This window comes from Micrasema longulum, unplaced genomic scaffold, assembly GCF_059751315.1.
Source record: "Micrasema longulum isolate JH-2025_06_02 unplaced genomic scaffold, ASM5975131v1 h1tg000174l, whole genome shotgun sequence".
In the NCBI taxonomy this organism is placed as follows: domain Eukaryota; kingdom Metazoa; phylum Arthropoda; class Insecta; order Trichoptera; family Brachycentridae; genus Micrasema; species Micrasema longulum.
In genome coordinates, this window is record NW_028277379.1 from 298,311 (window position 1) to 311,811 (window position 13,501).

Consider the following 13,501-nt stretch of genomic DNA (forward strand, 5'->3'; position numbering starts at 1 on the left):
TTTTTAAGGATCTACGATGCGAATATTGATAGATGAAAGTAAAGAAAACAAGGAAGACCGAGAAAGACATGACACGATCAAGTCCATCAAATAATTGAAGATGGACATGTCAAGAGCAGGAATAATCGGCGTGCGTGCATGAGAAGATGTATGAATGTAGAGGAAGCAAAATCTGTATGCAATGACAGAGTGATATAGGGTTCTATCTTCTCTGCCAACCCCTACGGGAAAACGGCGTGATGGTTTATTTGTTTTGTTTGAATATAAATTTGTACAAATAGAACATACCTTTAAATTTTCACAAATATCACATACTACGAATACCGATAAAAATATAGAAAATGGAATAAGAATAATTAATTGTATTTTCAAAATAAAAATGGATATTGTGGAAAGATGTTTTCATACAAAAATTTGAAAAATATATTCACTAAAAAAACGCGACATGTTTGGCCTTGCTAGTTGTGACGTCAAGATTCGTGACAATGTTCTTAACAAATTTGAATGGTCAGGAACAAATAAACATGAATCGTGACGTATTAGGGGTGTGGCCAATGAAATGACCGTATTTGCGGGAATTCAAAATTACAAAATTAAAAATATTTTTTATGGTCCTAATTTTTTTTTTTTTAATAAATATTTGCGTTCTTATGATTTACCTAAATATTTCATTTTGACGGCCATTTTCAACGAGTTAATTAATAATAACTCACTATTAGAAAATGGGATAGATTAGTAGATAATAATTGGGGTAGAGTAGGATTCGAACCAGAGACCAGAGACACTAGCCACAGGACCACAACCCGATTTGTAAAAGTATTCTTTTTTTTTGTAACTGGGTGTTATTTCTTTGACCTTTATTACTTTACAAATGTTTAAAAAACGTGATATTTCCCTATTAGAACGAAGAGGTAAACCATGAACTGATGACCGTAGAAATTTTTCACGCAAGGTATATAGGAGCGTTAGGACTATGAAGTACATTGAACAGAAGTGAGAGGGAGTGATAGTCTCTCCGCTGTAAAATTTTGATGGAATATAACCACATTTCTGATTATCGTAGGCTTATTATATTTAAGGAATCGTTTTTTTGTTTTTTGCATTCCATATATGTTGCAAAAATTATCTTCATGTAAAAAATAAATATCCCCAAATTAACCACCCTTTAGGGCAGTCTTGGTTGCAAGTGCTCCGCGAAATTATAAAAACCAAAATTTAATGTTGACCAAAATGAAGGTATGGATGATTTTTTACAATGTTTAAAAATTATATCTGGTGTGCCGATATTTTTTTATATATAGCCGATATTTAGCCGATATTTTTGATTACTTGAATAGCGACAGTGCCAGCATTCAAGGAAGAAAAGAAAAAAATAACATCCACTGACAAATTGACAGCCTTTCGGAAAAAAGTAACTTTTTGGAAAAATCGAATTTTAGAAAAAAAATAGTAGATATGTTTCCTTCGTTAAATAAAAACATTGTCGAGAAAATTATTTTAGCTATAACAGAACATTTAACTTTATTGGAAGATAATATTAAATATTACTTTCCTATAATAAAACTCACTGAGGCTCTGACCTCCATGGAGAATGTATTAAATAACAAATATGATATGAAAATAAACAGGAGCAAAACCAAAGTAATGGATGTGGCCCATAAAGAGCAACGAATGAATATAGTAATGTCAGAAGCAACTCTGAAAAACGCGAAAGAGTTTGTGTACCTTGGAAGCAGGATCACCTGGGATGGGAGGACAAAAAGAGAAGTCAACTGCCGCATACACCAAGCAAGGCTTGCGTTTAACAAAAAATCAAAGATTTTTGAGTCAAATAATATTAAACTAAAACTCCGCAAGCAACTTGCCAAGACATATCTATGGAGCATATTGATGTACGGTTGTGAGACATAGTGCCTTACCGAAAGAGATAAAAAAATACTAGAGGCCTTCGAGATGTGGTGCTACAGAAAAATATTAGGAATTTGCTGGAGAGACCACATCACTAATGACGAGGTTCTCAACAGAATCGAAGAAGGTAGGCACCTAATCAAAACCATCTCAGAGAGGCGAGCGATCGGCCACATTACGCGCCATAAGGGTCTCCTGCATGACATCATAGAGGGAATGGCTGAGGGGACAAATTATAGAGGGCGCCCTCGACGGGAATATTTGGAGCAAGTGTGCGAAGATTTTAACTGCGCCTCATATGTCGAGCTGAAGAAGGCTGCAGAGAATGGAGACCAATGGAGGACGAGATGCAGGACTTTGCTGCAAACCAATCCCCAGGATTGAGACTGCAAAGAAAGATAATAAATATAGACAATTATGACTGGATACGAAATCCCTTTGCGCCAATTGATACTTCCAGTCAGGGATACATCAAATTCTGAATTTTTGTATCAAGAAGAACAATGATCGTACTCAAAAAATAAAATCCTCAGAAATAACTCTGGATGATTTTTGGATTTTTGTTCAAGACGAATATCCAGCTCTCTCTACAAGGGCAATGAAAATTTTATAACAATTTTAACGAAGAAATGCGAAAGACTTAGAAATTTGCATGAAGAAATGAGAGTAGCCGTGTATATCAAATATTAGACCTAATATCGCTTAGATTTGTGAAAGCCGACAAGCTCAGGTGTCACATTAAATAATTTTCGCCGCAAAAAGTTTCATTGGAGTATTTATGTTTTTTGTATTTTTTAAATTAATGTAATTTTTAACTTGTTTATAAGGGTTCAGTGATTATTTTATTAATATTATTTAAAGCATTAACTTGGTGGTCAAACATTTTACCAAATGTAATTAAATATTTGTATGTAACCACTTACCGACTTTTCTATATCTACCTATGGTTTAATTGGTGTCCCGAAGAAGAGACTGGTACGTCTCGAAACCGGTAGACATAGAAAAGTCGGGAAGTGGTTATACACAAATATTTAATAGCATTTAGTATTATTTTAATTTAGATGTATGAATTTACAAGTAACCCACGTATATTTATATTTATTCAATTAAGTCGTAACATATAATTTTTTACAAGTAATAAATTAAAATACTTGGTATTTAATAATAAATAATATTATATTTTAATTACGCCTTTGTTCAGATAGTACAATAGGTAGCCATTGCGGCTTGGCATCACTTTAATAAAATCAATTGAAAGTGGAAATCAGAGGTATTATTTTTGTTAACAGACTATTAGTCATATTACTAATTGTCTTGCAGCTACAAAGCGCATGGACGAATTAAATTTTAGCAAATATTTTTTTTAACATTTTACAAAAAAAATATTTTGTTTTTTTATTTGTCAATGGTCTGTTAAACTAAGCCATTTTTTTTAAAATTTTTATGTATCGTATTGTCAGCGCTATGAATTTTTAAAGTTCTTATTTTTTAAATTATTCCGCGCGGGACGTCTTCTCTTCCGCTTCCCCTTGTCAGTTTTACCGATTGGTCCGTTGGCGGAAAACCGGAAATCTTTCACAACTTTGCTATCATTGGTAGATTCGTATGAACTATTGACGTCGTTCAAAGTAATTCGTTAAAATATTTTATTTTTTTTGTCGGTCTTGTGGTGTTATGGTCACCGCGTTTGCCTAGCATGAAAGAGGTCTCGGGTTCGATTCCCGACATGGTTGATATAAAATATTTATTTTTTATTTTAAAGGTAAAAAGGGTGGATACCTGAAGCGTAAGACTGATCATCTTACCTCCATGTAACAAAAATGATCAAGATGCGCTGCGATTGGTGTACCAATGCAGTGCCCTATGTACCATTCAGTGCGGAAAGGGAATGATGATAATGATATATATATTTTTACATACATTTTTAAGAAAGTTCGCCGTACAATTGCTCTAATTTATACCCCGCATAGGAAAACATTTTTTTATCCAATTTTCTGTGGAGCTGAAGTTCCTCATTCATCAGTTTACTTACCGTAAGCCAGAAACCTATCACAACTCTCTTATCATTGGATGATTCGAATGAATAGTGACGTCATGCAAAGCAGTTCGTTTTAGAAAATATTTCACACATTTTCAAGAAACTTCAACGTACAATTTAATGCTCTAATTTTTACCGCGTGTTAGAACACATTTTTTATGTCCAATTTCCCGTAGGGCTGATTTTTCTCGCTGTGCCCAGTTCTTCCGAATCAACCAATGATAAGAGAGTTGTAAGTAAACTGACTAATCAGCAGAACTCTTCGAAAAGTGATGGAAGAGAACTTGAGACACTTCGCACGCGAAGTAATTTCAAAAATACAAAACGTTAAAAAATCCTAGCGCTGATTATACGATACATACCTACATTTAAGACACGTATTTTTTTATTAGTTTAATAGTCTATAAATAAATTTAAAAATAATGAAAAATCACTGAACTTCCTCATTGACGAACTCATTTTAAACTTTTAACTGTCACAGAAAGTGTCAATAAAATATTTACGCCGGTTGTTTAAAAAGGGGAATCCTTTAAAAGCCTTTAATGGCGAATACGAACCATTGGCGCCTTTTTTTATTCAAATTAGGTACCTACTTACATTTAAAATCTACCGATACGATTTATTCTAATGTGTTCAAAACGTCAACTGTGATTAATAGCGAAAAAAAAATTTCGTAACAATGTGAAATTATTACAGATAAAATTGTAACACACAGATTGTTCGAAATGCCAGAAAAAACGGTACGAACATTATTTAACCTTGAATAAAAAAGAATAATACAAACATTTTTTGTTTGTTTATTATTTAATGTACGGTGATTAATAATTAATGTACGTGAATACAGTTTAGTGAATTCTTCTGTTACTTTGTTATTTCTGGATAATTGTTCAGTAATAATGAACAAACAAATAATATTATTGCAAACCGAGGTAATGGGCGCCTCGGTTTGTATTCTACACGTCTATTTACACAATAATGTTATGTACATAACGTAAATTGCGATTATCAGCAACATATAAATATAAAATTGCAAGCGCACTTAGATAAGATGTTCCCTCGTATCTATCACATGGATCACGGATTTTTAAACAAGTTTACCGCGAGTTGTCACCGCAAACTTGGCATTAATTAACAAATTGATCTATTTTAAAAACACTTCGAACACCCGATTAAAACTTCGAAACTTTGTTATAACCTCAAAAAAGCTGCGGGACCCGGCGCGATTTACAAAAACAAGAAGTGTTTAATTGAAACTTTGAATTGTCGACGGTTTTTGAGCGTTGGAATGAAAGATTTCGAGCGAATTTGACAGATTGTCGAAGCGAAGAAGCAGCACACCCGCCACGGTTAGCGGCGCGACAAAAACTGTCTGGTTTCGCCTTCGGAGGAATGCGACGTACGTCTCCCGATTCCTCCGCGCATCCATCTGCGCATAGCTGTAATCGCATACTCTTTCGCGCAGCTCGGAGTCCGGGAATGTGAAAGAGCGAAAGAGGTATAACTGAACGTGTCGTGCGCGGTTGTGAAGACCAGCTGATCGAATCTTTCTTACTTTCATAGCAACTCGCGGCTACAAAGAATAGTTTCGAGGATTTTGGAGTTTCGTACTGGCAACAACGGGCGACACCACGTGGTAAGTGACATTAGTTTGAATCCGTTCTATTCTTAATTCAAAACCTGACAGATAAATGAATCCATATACAGTTATTTCCTTGTATCCGCAAAGAGTGATGTAACAGGTAGGTAATAGCAACTTATGTAGATGTATTATAATAACTGTATGCACATATTCTTTCATGGTAATTGAGCGATATTACGTTGAGACGATATGTCACCAAGAACTAGATATTTTAAATAATGTATTTTTTATGCGAACCGCGAGATTTAATTGAGTTGTATAAACATGTTTATTTAACGATTATTACTATTTGTTGCTATACTATTGTTGTTAACATACCTATGTGTAAATATTTTTCTGTCCCAAAATGAGTTTGTGGTAACTCCTGGGAGTACAAAAAAAATAAATTTGTATGATTTAATAGATAAAAAAAAAAAAAAAAAAAATTAACATTATCGATTTTTGCAGGTATTCGAAGATAAGCGGTGGCGGAATAGGTACCGCGAAACCGTCCAATTTTGCCCGCTTTTTTGCAATTATGTTGATTTTCTCCAAAAAAATGTATGTTGTGCTTTACTTTTTAATTACGAAGAATGACCTCGGTAATCATTGAATTGGGTTACAATTGTAAATTCAGTCATATTTAAATGCGATTTCAAGCAATTTAAAATTTTGATGGCAGGCAAAATTACCTGTATGCTCCTCCATGTTTGCCCGCAACGATTATTTGTTGAACTGTTTATATGACGTTCTTGTCTAAGAACTACTTTATTGAATCATTAATTCAAGGGCAAAATTGTCGTTTGAGCATATTTTCGATGGCTAACTAAAAAAATATTCGTCTAAAAACAATTGGGCAAATTTACCCGCCAAACTTTATTAGTTTTCATACAAGCAATTTATAGGCCCCAGGGTTTTCAAAATCTGGTTGATAACTTAAGTAAAATTGATAAATCTAGTTTATTTAAAGAAATGGTTTATTTAAGTACACATGCCAATAATCTTAGTCTTAATTACCTAAATAACACTTTTTAATATCAGGCAGGTACACACATTTTTCGAAATGGCAAATACTTATACCTATGTTGTGAGAAATAATAATTGTTTCAGGAATATAGTTAACGAACAACTAATAAGGTTAAAACTAGATGACATCAATTTTAAAAATTAATATAAATTATTTCGTAATCTAAGTCTACTATCATTTGAGAGTGGATAATAATTGAGGCTAGTTAACTCCAGATATAATGAAAATGATCCAATATAGAAACTAATTTTAAATCATACAAAAAATGAGAAATGCTTCAGAATCTATCAAAAAGCAATATAAAAACACATTATCAAATTAATTAAGAAAGGCAAAGAATAATTCAATTTAATTATCCACAATAATGAAAGTATTTTTGAAAATCTAAAATACTTAATATGTGCAAAACCTTCATACTAGTTTTAATTTAATTTAAACTAATTATTAAAATAAGAGTGTGACAATCCTAACACATGTTTTCGTTTAGGCAAAATTGACAACCCAGAGGCTCAACTTATGCCTTTTAATTTGCCCATCGTCATAATTCTTGATTTAAGCTACTGACAGCACATAATATAAACAGGAAATGATCTGAAATTGAAATTACACGCGCACTTTGACAGGTTCTGACAAGCTACTGAGTAAAGTTAGTGACTAAAGCTTCTGAGGGCAGTTAGTGACATAAATCTACTTTCGTCCTTAATGTACCAAATTTACCGAAATCAAACGGAAATATATTTTTTTAAAGGTTGATCGTTGATTAGATTTTTTGGCCAAATATCCATCCAGGGCAAAATTGGACGGTTTCGCGGTATTTTTTTTTATTTAAATTTTATTGATAAACCCTTACGGTTTACATACATTTAACAAAATGTTTTCACTTTTGAAATTTACATTCTACTGTTAATGATAATATTTTTAACATCTTTTGTAAAGGTTGTCTGAGTCTTTTGTTTAGTTTTGTCTGGTAGTTTATTGTATAATTTCAGTCCATGGTTTATAAGTCTCGATTGTCCTTTTCTCGTTTTAAAAGATTGTATATGATATTTCTCTGAAATTCTCGTATTGTGTTCATGTTTACTACAGTTTTTTTCAAGTTTTAATTCTTCGTCTACAATTACATCAGTGGCTAATTTATGAATAAATTTTAAAGATTCTAGTTTAAAAAGTTCAGTTACGTTTAATTGTTTAGTTTGTTCAAAAAGTTCTTTAGTTGCTGTTAGATAGGGAAGGTCATATACTAACTTTAATATTTTATTTTGCTGTCTTTGTAGTCTGTTTATGTCATTTGAACATTGTTTTTCTGTCACTCTCTCGCGAACGCCTCGTCGATACTGTGCGAAAAAGACAACCGGTCTAATAATTGTGCCTAACTCAATTCGACGTTTCGCTGTCCCGTTTTCTGCACTTCAAAACTGAACCATATGACACTTCAATTCCGGCACCTTTTGCGTTTTACAAAAATAGTCACGTCAGACTTATTTTGCGTAACTGATGTATGTTATCCAAATGCTAACTCTGAATTGCTTGATAAGTTGGAACGATTGCAGAATGTTTGTAAACGTTATATATTTAATCTTCGCAAATTCGACCACATAACCGAATATCGCACGCAACTATGATATTCTTGCACAAATTAATATCTAACTGTATAGATGCCCATGATATCCTTGCTCAGATAAACCTTAATGTACCTCGCCGTAACTTGCGTACCAATCCTGTCTTTGCTGTGGGAAATTATAAAACTTTTTTCTCTCTTCTTTTCCCCTCTGCCCTCAGGACCCTCAGAACAGTAAACGAAATCTCACTAAACGGTACTGTCGATGAGTTCCTACAGCAAGGGCAGGCATTTAAGAAGCAAGCGGTGTTGTCTCTCCTGACTCGCGATGTCACACTGGCCATTTCCTTCTAGATTATGCTAAATATGTACATACATAACTTTTGATAATTATGCACTTTGTTAATTTAAGTAGATTTTAAGAATGTTTATATTAAGTATTACTCATTAATGCCAATCTATTAGGGCTTACTTAAGCCTGTTGATTTATTTATTTATACTTTTACATTGTTTGTATTCTTTTTTTATACAGAATAATGTTCCCTCACTGGGGTGTCCCGTGCCGTGGGAAACATTTTACAAAAATGTGAAACATGCCTAAGATTATAATATTTAACAAAGTTAAAAAAATTTACAAAATAAGAACAATAAAAAAAACGTTATTAAACCAATTAACCTAATTATAATTAACATAATAAACAAAATAAAAAACATAAATATTCATAAAAAGCATAACCAATTTATATAGACTAATTAATAAAATTCATGAACAGTGCATACATTTTACCTACCTGAATCTGAGATCTGAATATTCGTTTTGACCGTGAGACGGACTCAGAATCTATTCGTTTTAATGCACTTTTAAGTGATTTTGAATGTTCACAAGAAGTAAATACCCCTACACATGATGCGGGAGGTACACTTGATGTTATAATTCGACGAAAATGTGATCAAAAGATCACAGTTCATGTTACAGACATCGGACTTTCAGACCATAGATTAGTGCACTGTAAAATTAATATACCAAAACCAACAGCAATTTACAAAACACTCACATCAAGGCCATGGAAAATAAAAAATTTAGAAAATTTTAACTTTGAACTTTTGACATCGTTGGTCGGTCCGAATATTGACCGTCGCTCAAACGACGTTGATCAATTGGTTAGGTTGTATAATAAGGTACTATCTAACCTGATAGACAAACATGCACCACTTACTACGAAGACTATTCGAAAAAAGAAATCTGATGCATGGTTTGACGAAAATTGTCGACGCAAAAAAAAGAGTTAAGACGTCTTGAACGTAAATACAGAAATACACTGTCAACTTCAGACCGATCAATATGGTTAGAAATGCAAGCCTCTTACAGGACATTTATAAAAGGAAAAAAATCAAGTTTCTGGTGCAAGAAAATCGCTGAACAGAGAAAGTCTCCAAAACAACTCTGGCGAAGCCTTCAATCTGTTTGTGGTGACTGTATAACAGAGACACCGAATACAGGCGCTACTGCTACTGATTTTGCTAACTTTTTTACAAAGAGAACGAAAAAATCAGACTGGCATCTAGTTCAGGGAAAAAAACGTTTTTTTCAGCTGACGCCTCCTAAAAATTAAGTAAATTTGAACCAACATCTATAAATGAGGTAAAAAGGATTGTCGCGGCATTACCCAACAAACAATGTATACTAGATCCGATTCCAACATGGCTTTTGAAAAAATGCATTAACGCATTAGCTCCATTTTTGACAGACTTATTCAATACTTCCATAGAGCACAGCATTGTTCCAAAAGCCATAAAGAAAGCTAATGTAACTCCACTTTTAAAAGGTTCACAATTAGATGTGGAAGATCTTTCCAATTTTCGCCCTATTTCAAATCATCCCTTCGTATCAAAAATATTAGAAAAAATAGTTTCTCATAGGCTCGTTAATTATATCGAGCAGAATTCATTATTTTCGGTAAGGCAATCGGCATACCGACGTTTTCATTCTACGGAGACAGGAGTGATAAGAGTGCTGTCTGACATTATAACGGCGGTAGCCTCTGGTAATCTAGTGTTATTGGCTCTTTTGGACATGAGTGCTGCATTTGATACTGTAGACCATAACTTTTTGCTTGAACGTCTGGAAAAAACTTATGGTATCCGTGATCAGGCACATATGTGGTTCAGTTCATATCTTAATCAAAGAGAATATGCAGTTGTGTTCAAGGGTAATAGCTCATCCAACTTTAAGGTATCTACTGGAGTACCCCAAGGATCAGTACTCGGACCACTCCTCTATCTCCCGTACACCAAAGATATAGAGAATATTATCAAAGAATGTGGATTGTGGTCTCACTGCTGTGCAGATAAAACGCAGATTTATTTTTATTGTAAACCGAGCGAGAGAAATGTGCTTGTTGATTTGATTAATCGATGCATTGAGAAAATAGGAAACTGGATGGCTGAAAATGGACTAACACTTAATCCATCTAAAACGGAACAACTATGGATGGCTTCAGCCAGACGACAGAATTTGATTCAGGATACGGCACTTCCCGATGTAAGGAGTACCGCTTTACCCACCGTTAAACTACTGGGAGTCCTTAATTCTGACCTTCCTCTTGACGGTCAAATTAGTAGAACGATAAGTACATGCTTTTACCAGCTGAGACAGATTAAATGCATACGCAAAAATTTGCCAGTTGATGCCGCCCGTCAATTAATAAATGCGTTTGTAGTGTCTAGAGTCGATTATTGTAATGGTATCTACGCAGGTCTACCGATGAATAAAATGACTCGCCTACAAGCTCTATTAAATGCCGCATCGAGACTTATTTTTGGAATCTCTGAATTCAGTCATATCACTCCACTACTTCGGGAATCGCACTGGCTACGTTTTCCACAGAGGGTGGAATACAAACTCTGTTGGCATATGTATAAGTGACTGCACAACTCTGCTCCAGAATATCTAAGGGAACTTTGCATTCCAGATGAACTAGCTGACAGACGTATTACGCTTAGATCAGCTTCATCTACGTCGAAAGGAAAAGTTATTATACCTCTACTCAAACACCGCACTAAATTCGGCGAACGTGCATTTGCGGTCGCAGGCCCTACGGCATGGAATGCTCTCCCAGCAGAAATCCGAAACTGTGAGAGTGAAGTGATGTTTCGGAAGAAACTTAAAACCCATTTGTTCTCTAAATCATTTGAATAAATTCTTAGCATGTGGTAAGAAAGTACATTATTTTTCTTAAAATAAAAAGTTAAAATTAAATTTATATCTTTATACAATCACTTTGTAAAGCGCCCTTGAGGTATTATATTACGAAAATGGCGTTATATAAGTTATCCATAATTATTATTATTTTACATATTTGGCATGATCCACTCATCGATTCGTGCGCAACCCACCTCCACTATCCATTTCTTAATAGCAATTTTATATTTTAAGAACTTACTTATTGTCCTTATGGATAATGGAAGTAGTTTGTACACTTTAACCGAGTAGTAGGTCAATCCTCTTTGACCGAAGGTTGTATCTATTTTTTTATTTTTTTGCAGCATCAGGGTGGAGTATCTAGTAACTATTGTATTTGTTAAGCTAGGGTTTCCTAGGACAGCGGGGCCCGCATCTTAACGGCCGTAGTGAACGGTGATGCGGTGGACAGCCGTCGTAACTTCGACTTGAGAGTGGTTTCCTAGGGAAACGGTGTTAAATGGTGTTTATAACACCGTTTTCCTAGGAAACCACACTCTAGTCACCGTTACGACGGCTATCTACCGCATCACCGTTCACTACGGCCGTTAAAATACGGGCACCGCTGTCCTAGGAAACCCTAGCTTAACGGAAGGTAGAGAAGATTGATTGGCTTAAAAAAAAAAACTATGTTGGCTCAGCATCAGGCATAAAAGAAACATTCACGTTCCATCACTTCTTCACAATATTTAAATTAATCCCACTACGCCTGTTTATCTGAAAGAGCTCTTGCAACCTCTATCACAACACGGACTATCTCTTCGTTCTAGTACCGAGAGAACCCTTTTAATTCCATTTCACCGCTCTAATTTTCTTGCCTTCTCTTTCACAGTTGTAGCTGCTCGATCGTGAAATAATTTACTCAATAACATTAGATACGCCCCTTCTTTATTTACATTTAAATCAAGGTTGAAATGTCACTATCTAAATACTTCAATTGATTTATTTCTCCTTCTTCTTTTCTTTCCAGCTCCTCTCCTCTCTTCATAGTAAAGTGTTAATTAAAATTTTTTTTTTTTTTTACTTAATCTTTGTTTTTAATTTTGTATTAAATCATAAAATTCAATATGTCCATGTACTTGTTATTTTCTCAAACTAAACGGTTTGGGTAGGTAGGAAGAAATTGCCTTAAGGCAATATGCACATGTATTGTAAATATTTTTTTGCATAAATTTCCATAGTACTAGCTATTTATTAAAATATTTTTCTGACGAATTCTTTTTGTAATAATTAAAACTTGTTTTTGCTTTATGTTTGCTTGCTGTGTAATGTGAGATAAAAAAGCACAATACATAAATTTTTTAATGTATGTAAAGTGTTAAATAAATTAATGTATAAAATCCACAAAATCGAAGTCTCGTAATCTCGATTTTCGCACCCCTATATTGAACTGATTTAAAAAAAAAAAGAGTTTAAGAATTAAACTTCCTATGAGTTTAAAATAAATATTAATTTTATATTTAAAAATGGGCTTTTGGCTGGTTCTAGTTCTCATAATAAACAAGTTAAAAATAAAAAAAAAACGATTAAAACACGTAAATGGTAAATATCATAAAAATTGTTTTCTTATACTTGGTAAAACTTAGGAATTTAATTGTTGTGTGATTTTTTCCGAAAATCCATGAAAATTTTTAACTACGTCACAAGTTTTTGTGAATCAACCAATCAACAAAAGCGTCGTTATGTGTTTCCGAGCGGCCGTTTTTTCCAACGATACGGGGCTCTACATTAAAATGTCAGCATAACCCACCGACGACTATTCGTGACGTCATGGGCGAAAAAATGTCGAAATTACTAAAATTTAAAAATTCATAGAAATGATAATTCGATACATAAAAATAAAAATATTTTTTTGTTTAGTTCGATAGTCTATTACAAAAAAAAGTTTTAAAAAACCTTAAAAAAAACAAGTAATTTCCTCATTCCATATTCCGCTGCCATACTTAAAGGTAGGCACCGGAACTCTTTGGTGACCTGCTTATTTTAGGTTTTAATATTATAATGCGCAATTTATTTTGAAATGAAGAAAAAAACCTCTCAGCGTGGTTTTAATTGTGACAAAGTGTTTTTTTTTCTTTTTTAAACATGGCAAAATCTTTCGTTGAGACTGT

General features: G+C 33.7%; 2 protein-coding genes across 2 annotated transcripts in view; one reads left to right on the top strand and one right to left on the bottom strand.

The window, feature by feature from the left end:
* The window catches only part of LOC148283963 (transient receptor potential cation channel trpm-like), a 280,960-nt gene extending 275,647 nt beyond the window's left edge, over nt 1-5,313 (bottom strand). The window contains exon 1 of the mRNA XM_088242886.1: nt 4,986-5,313. The gene's annotated coding sequence lies outside the window, so the exon portion shown is untranslated. The remainder of the gene's footprint in view (nt 1-4,985) is intronic.
* Nucleotides 5,314-5,467: 154 nt separating this feature from the next.
* Nucleotides 5,468-13,501, top strand: part of Mthfs (methenyltetrahydrofolate synthetase) — a 45,610-nt gene continuing 37,576 nt past the window's right edge. The window contains exon 1 of the mRNA XM_088242889.1: nt 5,468-5,579. The gene's annotated coding sequence lies outside the window, so the exon portion shown is untranslated. The remainder of the gene's footprint in view (nt 5,580-13,501) is intronic.